General features: G+C 29.8%; 1 pseudogene; it reads left to right on the top strand.

Moving 5' to 3' along the window:
• Positions 1-464: 464 nt before the first annotated feature.
• Positions 465-1,234, top strand: LOC145559451 (F-box protein SNE pseudogene; annotated as a pseudogene).
• Positions 1,235-10,684: the final 9,450 nt, after the last annotated feature.

The following is a 10,684-nucleotide window of genomic DNA, read 5'->3' as shown; positions in this document are numbered from 1 at the left end:
TCGGCTAACAGCAATATAATCATGAAAATAAGAGAAGCAAACACTTTAATTAGCACGAGTAGCACTCACTAAAACACAAATTAAACTAAATGGAAATACTAAATAGTAAAGCCCATAATAATTAAAAAAAAAAAATGATATGAATGGAAATTAAGTAAATGAATAGGAGAAAGAAACAAGCTCAATCTCCTCGAAAGCAAACAACAAAAGCAACAAACAAACAGCTCTCTTTCTCTTAAAAATTTTGATAGAAAGAAATAAAGACACACACAAAACAATATTGGTCCTTTTTTTTTTAGCTTAGCTTACAATTTCATTCCTAGACTTCTTCACTTCACTCCTCTTCATTAACTTTATCCCTTTGTCCCCTTCTTCTCTCTCCTCGATTCTCTCTCTCTCTCCTCGATTTCTCTCTCTAATTCCATTTCTCACAATTAAGTCAAATCCCCTTTCATTATATATATATATATATATATATATATATATATATAACTCTTGTAAAAGCTTGTTACATTACAATTATACAGAAACAAAAAAAATGAAAATGTTGAAACGAGAGACGACAATCGAGTATTCAATCAACGATTACCCGGACATACTCGTCGAGGTGTTGAAGCGCCTCGACGGGAGATCCTTAGGGGTGGCTTCATGTGTATGTAGACTATGGTGGTCAATTTCCAAGTCAGATGATTCAGTTTGGGAGTACGTCTGCTTTCGACACGTGTCGCCTCCTCCACGTGTTCGGACCCTAGTGTTGGCTCTTGGAGGGTATAAACGTCTTTACATGGTTTGTGTTCGACCCGTACTTGGTCGCTGGAACGGTAGTGGTCGTGGTCGTGGTCGTGGTGGTGCTGAATTGACTCGCCGAGTTTGGTCGAAGCAAGGCGCTCAGCTTTTGCTGTCGTTGTTTTGCGTCGATTATTACGAGAAGTTGGGCGGCGGTGGCGGTGGCGGTGGTGGTGGTGGTGGGAGGATTGGGAGTGATGCGGTTCCGTCGTCTCTAATGTTCTTGTGTAAGCCAGTTAATGTTTAATTTTTTTAAAAAAAAGAAAAATATTTGATTTTATGATTTGATTAAATTGGAGGGAAGATAATTAAGTAGTTCATCCAACGGTTCTAATTCATTGAGTTTATTTTATTTAATTTTTTTTAATATTTTGCCCCTCAATAAATAAAGTGAAAAATATCCAAATTTTGTACTGTTCCTTTATTTTCGTTTTTCATTTAACCTTTGTATGATGTATTACGGAGTAGTAAAAAAAAAAATTCTTTTCTATTGGTAGTGTTACTGACTTACTGATATAAAATAATTAAAGAAGTGAAATTTTATTTGTGAATTTTGATACTTTTATGTTTTCTTTTGTACAATTGTACATATGCAATTACCAAATTACGTATGTTGTTTCGTTTAGCGGTGAATAATATGAGTGAATGTAGTGGTGAATAATATGAGTGGGTGTAATTTTCATGGCTATATGTTGAACAATTAGCTTATTGGCATAGTGGCAATTGCTAAATGTTGAATAGATACATTCATTTGGTTTGAGTTTCTTACCTACAATAAGTGAACAATTAGCTTATGGGCATAGTGGCAATTGCCATACGTGTTACACTTGATAAGGTTTGAATTCTAATTTTGATGGCATTAGCTCCAAACACCGCGTTTCTTTGTTACGGACTACTCCCTAATGATAAGTACCCAACTAATTAAGCATTTATCAACATCAAAAATTAAAAAACTTTGTAGATTTTTGGTGTTTAGAGAAATAGAGAGTCACAACGTCGAGTAATAATAATCAATACGAGGATCACTTGAAACCGAGAAAGGAATTTTAAGTCTCTAACCACTTAAGATATTCCTCACTCTGTCAACTTTATAGATAACCTGAGCTTGAATTTCCATATCTTGAACCTAATCCAAGTTATAAAAGTTCTCTCTTCTTTTTAGTGAAAATCAAAGTTCTTAAATGTGTGCGGTTGCCAATTACATACGTCAATCGAACTAGTCTAAAAAGAAGGAAACCGTAGTCATTTGGACAAACAACCTCCAATAATTTAATAATTAGTAAATCAACTCATTTGCATGACTCTAAATAATTATAATATAAAGTAAGAGTTGGCTTAAGATTTTCATTAAAAATGTATAGTTGGTTGGTTCACCACTTCACTAATATAGTGATCAAACTTCTGAAACCCAATTATACTACAAGTACTAAGGGTCTGTTCTCATTGATTGAACTCAGCTAAGCTGAAGTGAGCTGAGCTGAGCTGAACTGAACTGAACTGAACTAAGCTGAGCTGAACTGAACTGAACTGAACTGAATTTCAACGTAAGAGAACAGACCCTAAATATATACGACACGTACTCTTCTTGTCTTCTTACAAAAGGATCGTTCAATTCATTTATATAATTAGGTTAACCCCAATCCGAATTAAATAATTAATTCAATGTCGTAAGTAAGACCAATAATAATATATTTTTTTTGTAAAATATTAATAGTAAGATTATATAAAAGATATGAAAATAGTTAAGGAGAATGTAGTCAACAATAAAGAGAGAAAAAGAGAGAAAACAAGAAGAGGTGAGAGAATCTAGCTGAAGGCCTAGACAACGTGCAGATTTAGCTCAAAACTATAGGACAAATATGTCCAAGACAACAAGGAAAACGCAGGTGCCTATCGTTTTATTACCAGCTCAATGCGTTGCAAAAAGAAGAAATTATAATTTTATTATATGAATTTATATAATTATATATTAATTTGGACTAAATGCCAAATTGCTAAAAATTGCACGTAGTAGTAGATATAGATATGTTGATTGATACTTCCATTCATGGTTAGAGTGAAGGGGTAAAGTTTAAGTTTTTTTTCTTCTACTATTTGGGTAACGCTACTAGTTGATGAAGTTGTTGTGACATAATTTTTGCTTCTCACTAGAGTAATCAATCATTGAAGTGTAGTGTGTTATGATCGATTATGTTAACCCAACCGGTCGACTTGTTTATTTTTTTTTCACATGAGTCGTATATGATCTTTATACCTAAAATGATTGTTGCGTTTGGATTTTACGTGGTTTTAAGAGAAAGGTAACGATTTGAGTGTGTAAGTGTGAATACAGTATGTACTAATCAAAAGTGTGGACCAAATTGGAATATTTGAGCAATAGTTATAGAAGGAGAGGTTGAAGTCACTATGAAATTGTGTACAATTTATTCTTAAAATAATGTTTATTTTACTTGCATGAAATATATCTAATCTTAAACCTAAAGTGACTGTTGCATTTTGATTTTACACGATTTTAAGAGAGAGGTAGTGATTTAAGTTTGTAAGTGCAAATACACTACGTACTAATCAAAAGTGGGCCAAATTTAACTATTTGTGCAAAAGTTTGTTGAAAGAGAGGTTGAAGACATTTTGAATAAGTTACCTTTAATTTAGGATGTAGAGAATAAGATTTTTTTTTTTTTTTCTTTCAATTGATCAATCTAACTGGAGGATATTGGAAACTCTTTATTAAAGTGACTTTTAAGGATTGTTTAATTAACATAAGAATTAAAATCCCACGTCAAATTTCCTAAGAATAATTAACTTGTTTGATTGTTACATAGATATTTATAAATCATTGACATTATTGTGAGTTACCATAAGGGCATGTGAATAGCATATTGTATTTGCACTTTCTACATTCTTACTTTTATGGTCTACCAAAAAGCCCTTAATTTCTAAATTTACATGAGTTTTCAATCCTTTATTTGCAACAAAAGAACACCTTATTTTTTTTGAAACATCTTAAGAACTCAATGCAACCATCTTTATTTTAAATGATCATTCAATTGGAGAGAGGAGACTCTCTTCACTTTCTAATTCTTTTTTTTTTTTTGAAGAAACACTTTCTAATTCATTGTATATGCTATATTTTAATTGGGCTACAAAGTTAGCCAATGTAAAATGTATAAATAATGTGAAAGTCAAAGTGTTACATAAAAATAAAAATTAAAAAAATTAAAAAAAAAAAAAAAGAAAGGAAGAAGTACTTTGTAATACGGAGTACCAATTAGATTTAATTAAAAGTTATTTTCGGAATCACATCTAAAAATAACACAAGCTAAAATTATTTATACTCCCTCTGTTTCCATATGATAGTCTAACATGGAAACAATCACATAAAATAAGAAAAGAAGAATATTTGGAATTATCATTAAAGTACAAAAACAAATCATAATGAGTTTTGCCTTATTTTAATTTTTTGATATATGTTTGGAAAGCATCAGCTATAATTAAGGGAGCTGAGGGATTTCCTCAATTAGAGTTATGTCATCAATCAACAATCAATTAATTTAACAATAAGAATTTAACATGTATAAAATATGAAATAAAAACTAAATTAAAAATGGAATACATTCGATATGGACAGATTTTTTTAAAATGCCTAAAATAATACGTAGTATATCAGACTAACATTATAAAACAGAGGGAGTAATTTTTTTTAGGTGTAGAAATAGATCTACAAGGTAGTGATGTACTACGTAAATAGAATTTGTTCTAAGGGGTTGAGTACCTCCCTCGAAACTTTAACTAACAAAAAAATTGATATCTAATTACTCAATTATCTAGACATACTAATTTAATTTGATAACATATTACAGTAATTCATTATTTATTGTTGCAGTCCAATACAATTAGTAGTAATTGTTAAAGACTTAAAGCCCAGGTTTATTATTGTTGAAGGTCCGTGACTTTGAACTCCAACTCACCAGAGAACAATAGGCCCAATCTGCAACAAAAGATTAGATTCAGCTGGTACCTAAAATATTCTAAATCAAAGCATAATTTGTTAGAAAAAACCTTTTAAAGCTTTTTGTTTGGAAAAATCTTTTAAAAATTTCTTGGCACCCGATTGTAAAAGTTTTACTCCGTATTGAAGACAACCAAAGGCTACTTTTCGATGTTGAATACACTAATACCTCCGTTACAAGTTATGTGCAACGATTAGACATTTTTCTTTTCTGTTTTATGTAAAATCGTTGCACATAACCTGTAACGGAGGTAGTATTTCCAGTTTTTTTTTTTTTTTCCTATTTGCCACTCCATTTTTAGTTACCCTCTAATTCACTTAATTAAATAATAATTACATTAATTTATAATTGAAAAAACCACAACCACCACCACCACTAGACAACCCCTCCTCCCCAGATCTCCTCATCTGAGTCATCTCCCCACCCCCGGCAACGACCACCGTGATATTAAATATGATTAAAATCTATATTATAGAACAAAATTCCATAAAATTGAACCAAAATTCTCAAGTTGGGTACTATTTCTTGCCAAATTTCCAAAACACAAAACAAGAAATAACCTACATAAAAAAACTTAATTCGATTGAGGGTCATAGTGAAAGTCTTGGTAGCACTGATGGCGAAAAGCGATAGGGGGTTCGAGCGACTGTGTAGTTTTTGGTTCAACTTTTCTCTCCTCTTTCTTGGCTGCCATTGAAAGACAAGCTCAATAGGTTACAATGGCTTGATTTTGATTTAATTTCGTTTTTGGGTGGTTTTATTCAGTCAGTATTATAAGGGTTACTTTGTTCTTTTAAAAGTGGGCACATGGTTTGACCAACCGTACATAAGACATGCTGAATGTATATACTTTTTCGTTCCATATATATTGCACCCTATTGATTTTTTTTACGAGCTCTCATATAACTAATATATTAAGCTAAACTTTTAGCCAGGCGACGAAATAGCGACAGAATTCTATTTGTAGGATAAAAAAAGTTAATTTAGAATTCTATTTTCAATCAAATTTGGATAGAATTTTAGGATAAAATTGTTAATTTAGAGTTTTATTTTCGATAAAGTACCAATATTTCGTATGTACAAATTAAATTATAATTTTATTAAAAAAAAATTATAACACTCATAAATTATCATATAAATTTATTTTTTGTATCATAATATTTTTTTGGAGCGAAGGAATTAGCTCAAAATGCACCACATCCATTATTTATAATATATTCTAATCAATTAAAACAACATACTTTACAATCTAATATAATTTTATTACCGTGCGTAGACCTGTCAATCGGGTCGGGTCACGAGTCATTTCGGACAGGGTCATTGTTTCAGGTTACGAGTCAAGAAATGTTTTTCACCAATGTTATTATTATTAGTCATTACATGCCTACTATATAGTTTAAATCATCACAAAAACATATGATCTTTCCTAACTAATTTTTGTATCTATGATATGTTTTAAATTGACATATAGATTAAAAATTTATCTTAAAATTCAATAAACAACCCAGGCATCGCACGGGCACAAAACTAGTTATATATATAAAGGGGAGTTTTTCCCGAGTTTTTAGAGAGCCACGTAGGATTTAATTTTCTTAGCATGCCACGTAGGATTATAAATTTGAGTTGTAGCCAATTAAATAATAAATTATTAATTTCTTTTACAATTAAATAATTCAAATGCCACGTAAGCAAACGAATGAGATTTTAAAGTTTAAATTAAATACAAAACATTATCTTTTGAGTTTAGGAATTTTATCTAATATTTTAAAACTAATATTATAACAAATGTAATTACATAAATATGAAAAATATTTTTTTTAAAAAAATACTAACAAACCGTGTATCACACGGGCTTTATCTAGTTTATATATTATTGTTATCAATTTTTTTTATTCTTATTATATTATAATGAGATTAAAGATAATGATCAAAGTTATACTTCTAAGTAGCAAGCATAAAACTCATTATGATACAATACTACAATATTTATTGAATGGATGAAGTAGGTTGGAATTCATAGAAATCGCCAAATAGGTAATCTAAAAACTTGATAAAAAGTGTTCACCATATGCCCTTATGAAAAAAGAATGTGGGAGAGTGTAAAATTACAAGCAACAAATGTCAAGTCTACAAACAATATTGATTGCTCAACCTAGGGTCCATAACGGAGGAAATTGATTGTCAGTGTGTTTGCAGTTTGAGGCCCATATTTAAGTTGGGCTATCAAAGACATAAACATTATGGACATGCCTATCTCTCAATTGCGCATCAATGAGTCCGTTTGAAAGTACCATTTGCAAAATTAGTAAAATAAAGGAATTAATAAAACTCCATTTGCATGTCATGTTATTTCAACCCTTTATTTTTTTTACAAGTTCGATACTTCATAATTAAGCAAAGTATGTTTAGCAAAATAATAATAAAAAAAGGCATTATTTTGCTGTTGGAAAATTCCTATCATTGTATAGTATACAAACTTTAATTGGAGTAGAATTATACACCAACCTACCAGTTTTAAACTTTTAATAACCAAAAATTTAAGGCAGCAACATGATGTGTAAAATGATATGCATGCATTGGGGAAACCCCTCCTATTGTTACCTTGTATTAAAAAATTGTACAAATAGCAATTGTGTATAAATTGGCGGTGGTGAGATTATTAGAGAGCATTTTGTTATATATTATACTAGTTTAAGTCCCGTGTAATGCACGATTATTATTAAATTTTATAAAGAGTTGTTGTATTGAATTTTATTAAAAAAAAATAATAATAAATAAAAAAATAAAAAATTAAACTCATAATACTAATTCAAAAATAAATATAAGCAACTCTATCAATGTCAAGATTAGTGACACTTAAACTTGATTAAAAAAAAAAAAAAAGGACTTTACAGTTTTTATTTTTTGTAAAAAAATTCTAAGGATAGTACCCGCACATGTTGCGTTAGTATTGATACGAATTTTAAGAGTAGAAAATAAAGTGTGTGTGTGTATATATATATATATATATATCTTAACAAAATGATTTAATATTTAATTGAATTAAACATTATTGCAAAAGTAACAAAATTGAAAGAAATAAAAAAAAGTTAATAGTATTATTGAAGACTAAAATAATATATAGCAGTATTGTTTAATAATAATTACCTCATTTTTGTTACAAAAATAATACCAAATAAAAGACTACTTATATGTAAAAATATATTAGTTGGGTTTATATGGAGAATTATTATTGTTAAGAATTTTAATTAGAAGAAAGATATTTTAAATTATTATAAAATGATTTCCTTAAAGATTCTGCGTAAAAACGGAAAGTAAAATGGGCGGGAAAATTGTTAATGAGATTGTGACAAGTGTCATTTTAGATTCGCTTTTAGTATAGGTTAATTGATTATTATAAAATGATTTCCTTAAAGATTCTGCGTAAAAACGGAAAGTAAAATGGGCGGGAAAATTGTTAATGAGATTGTGACAAGTGTCATTTTAGATTCGCTTTTAGTATAGGTTAATTGATTGATGATTGATAATATCTAAAAGAAAATGTAAAACTGAATTTCTACCATATATATATATACCTCAACATTACTTCTTCAAATTCCCCTACCCCTTACCAGTTTCTAATCGTTTAAAAATGTTATTGCAACTCATCTGGTGTTAAGATCATGTACCTTATATTGGCCAAAAGCCATAAATTATCTCAACACACAAGCATTTTATTTACATTTGAGGGTTAAATGGAAATGCATCTTTGTTTTGAAATTTTTAGTGAACACTACATGTCTACATGTACATGTACATCACTTACTTTAACAAAACGAATTGAGCTCCAATAAACTATATGCAATATTTTAACCTTGGGGGAGGTCATGGTCTACTCAAGTCACCTATGGTTTCCACCCTACATAATCCATTATTTCATTTCCAACCTCTAAATTAAACATAGGAGGAAAGCAACTCAAGAAAAAAAGAACAAAATTTTACCTCTAAGTTGGAATCATGACATTAAATCAAGTACTTAGGACCTGTTCTTTTCAGCTTAATTTTAGTTGAGTTCAGTTTAGCTCCAATAAGTTCAGTTCAGTTTAGCTCCAATAAGTTCAGTTCAGTTCATTTCCTAATTTCCTTTTCTCATAAACAATTCATTTCAGTTCAGCTCCAATCAGTTCATATCAGCTCAACTTAGTTCAGTAAATCAGAACAGGTCCTTAAACTTTCATTAACTCTAAAGAGATATTCACACCCTTATAATATAATATTTCATTCTCTTCATTCGGGATTACCTTGCTCACCGTTATGGCAAGTTGTCTAATTGACGAGGAGCTTGAGGTTCAAAGCACTTCCCCAAAACATTGGAGCAATAATATGTTGAGACATGTGGTGATGTGGAGCATTACAATTGAGGACTTAGGGTGTACCAAAAAGTATGAGATAGAAATTGTTGAGAACTTAACAACAGGAAGCAACAAATTAAATGATTTGGGTAAGAGTCAATTGCAGAGGAAAAACAAAATAAGAGTTATTATAGTAGGAAACTTGGACATTCTCGTGTGCTTTTAGGGTTTGTTTGTTACAACTTATTTTATCGTCTTATTTTAGACAAATTAAAATTTGATTAGTTAGAATATGTTTAGAGAAGTTTTATCAAAATAATTTTTAACATATTCACATGCTTTTGTTTGAGTTTTGTTACATAAAACAAAATAAATGTAATTAAGTTTAGAGAAGTTTTAATAATATGATTTACGAAAATATATGTTGAATCTAGCAAATTCCAATAATATGGTATATTGAAGAATCACCCGAGGTCACAAGTTCAAGCTCTAATTTACACATGCTTTGAAATAGGAGAATTTTCTTCCACCAAACATTGACCTGTGTAATTGAGCTAACTGATTTGTAAGAGATGTCGATTCAATATAGTTCTTTTTATTAATACACACTCCTTCTCCCCCCAAAAAAAGTACTATGAAGTTGTATACATTATTCAACGTAAACCCACATAAATTACATTTATGTACTTGCTTCTTAAATTGCATAAAAACCCTAAATAATATTTGGGTTGTACATACTACAAAGTATATAATTTATCTTCCCTACCCTTTCCTCATCCTTTATCCCAACAAGAAGCAATGGATCCATTAGCCCCTTTCCATCCAAATGTTCCCACAACATGGCATGCATTATAAAATTTTACTGAAAATTTCCCTCCTATTTTCTAAGGGTTATGAATCAACCATTTTTTTTTTGGACGGAAGCAACCACATCTTATTTTCAAGTACTCATGTTAATAGTAAGTATAATGTAAATAAACAATTAGCAAGTACATTTAAAGGGAAGAATGAGTATCTAATATAGACTATAGGATCAATTTAAAAACCCTAATAGTTATATATCAATGTAGCAATGAGCCAATGCCATTCTTCACCAAGAAATTAAAATATAGCATTGACATTGCTATACTCCCATTCACTGACTTGGTATGTAAGTATGTTATGGGTACATATACTAGGTTTATTTTTTTGTGTGCCCATATATAACCAATTCATTTTTTTTTTTTTTTAAAATAATAGTAATAATCTTTTGATACATAGTTAAGCAAGGAATTCTTGTAACGACAGTTTCATATATTATAGAAATTATTTACATGTACTGATGATATTGATTCTAGCTTTATGACTTATAGTTTGGAAGACCATACTTGCAAATACTTAATTATCATTTCAATTTTAGCCATGATCTTAAGCCTTAACAGCCTTGCTACCTAATTAATTTGTGTTTAAGGTTCAACAAGATTTTGTGGAATCATGGAGAAATAATAATTAATTTTCTAATTTTGATATTACTCAAATAAGGAGTTACCACATTTAAGATTATTATTATTACTAGTA

This window comes from Chenopodium album, chromosome 9 (genome assembly GCF_948465745.1).
Source record: "Chenopodium album chromosome 9, dcCheAlbu1.1, whole genome shotgun sequence".
Classification (NCBI taxonomy): Eukaryota; Viridiplantae; Streptophyta; class Magnoliopsida; order Caryophyllales; family Amaranthaceae; genus Chenopodium; species Chenopodium album.
This window is presented reverse-complemented; position numbering and strand designations above follow the sequence as displayed.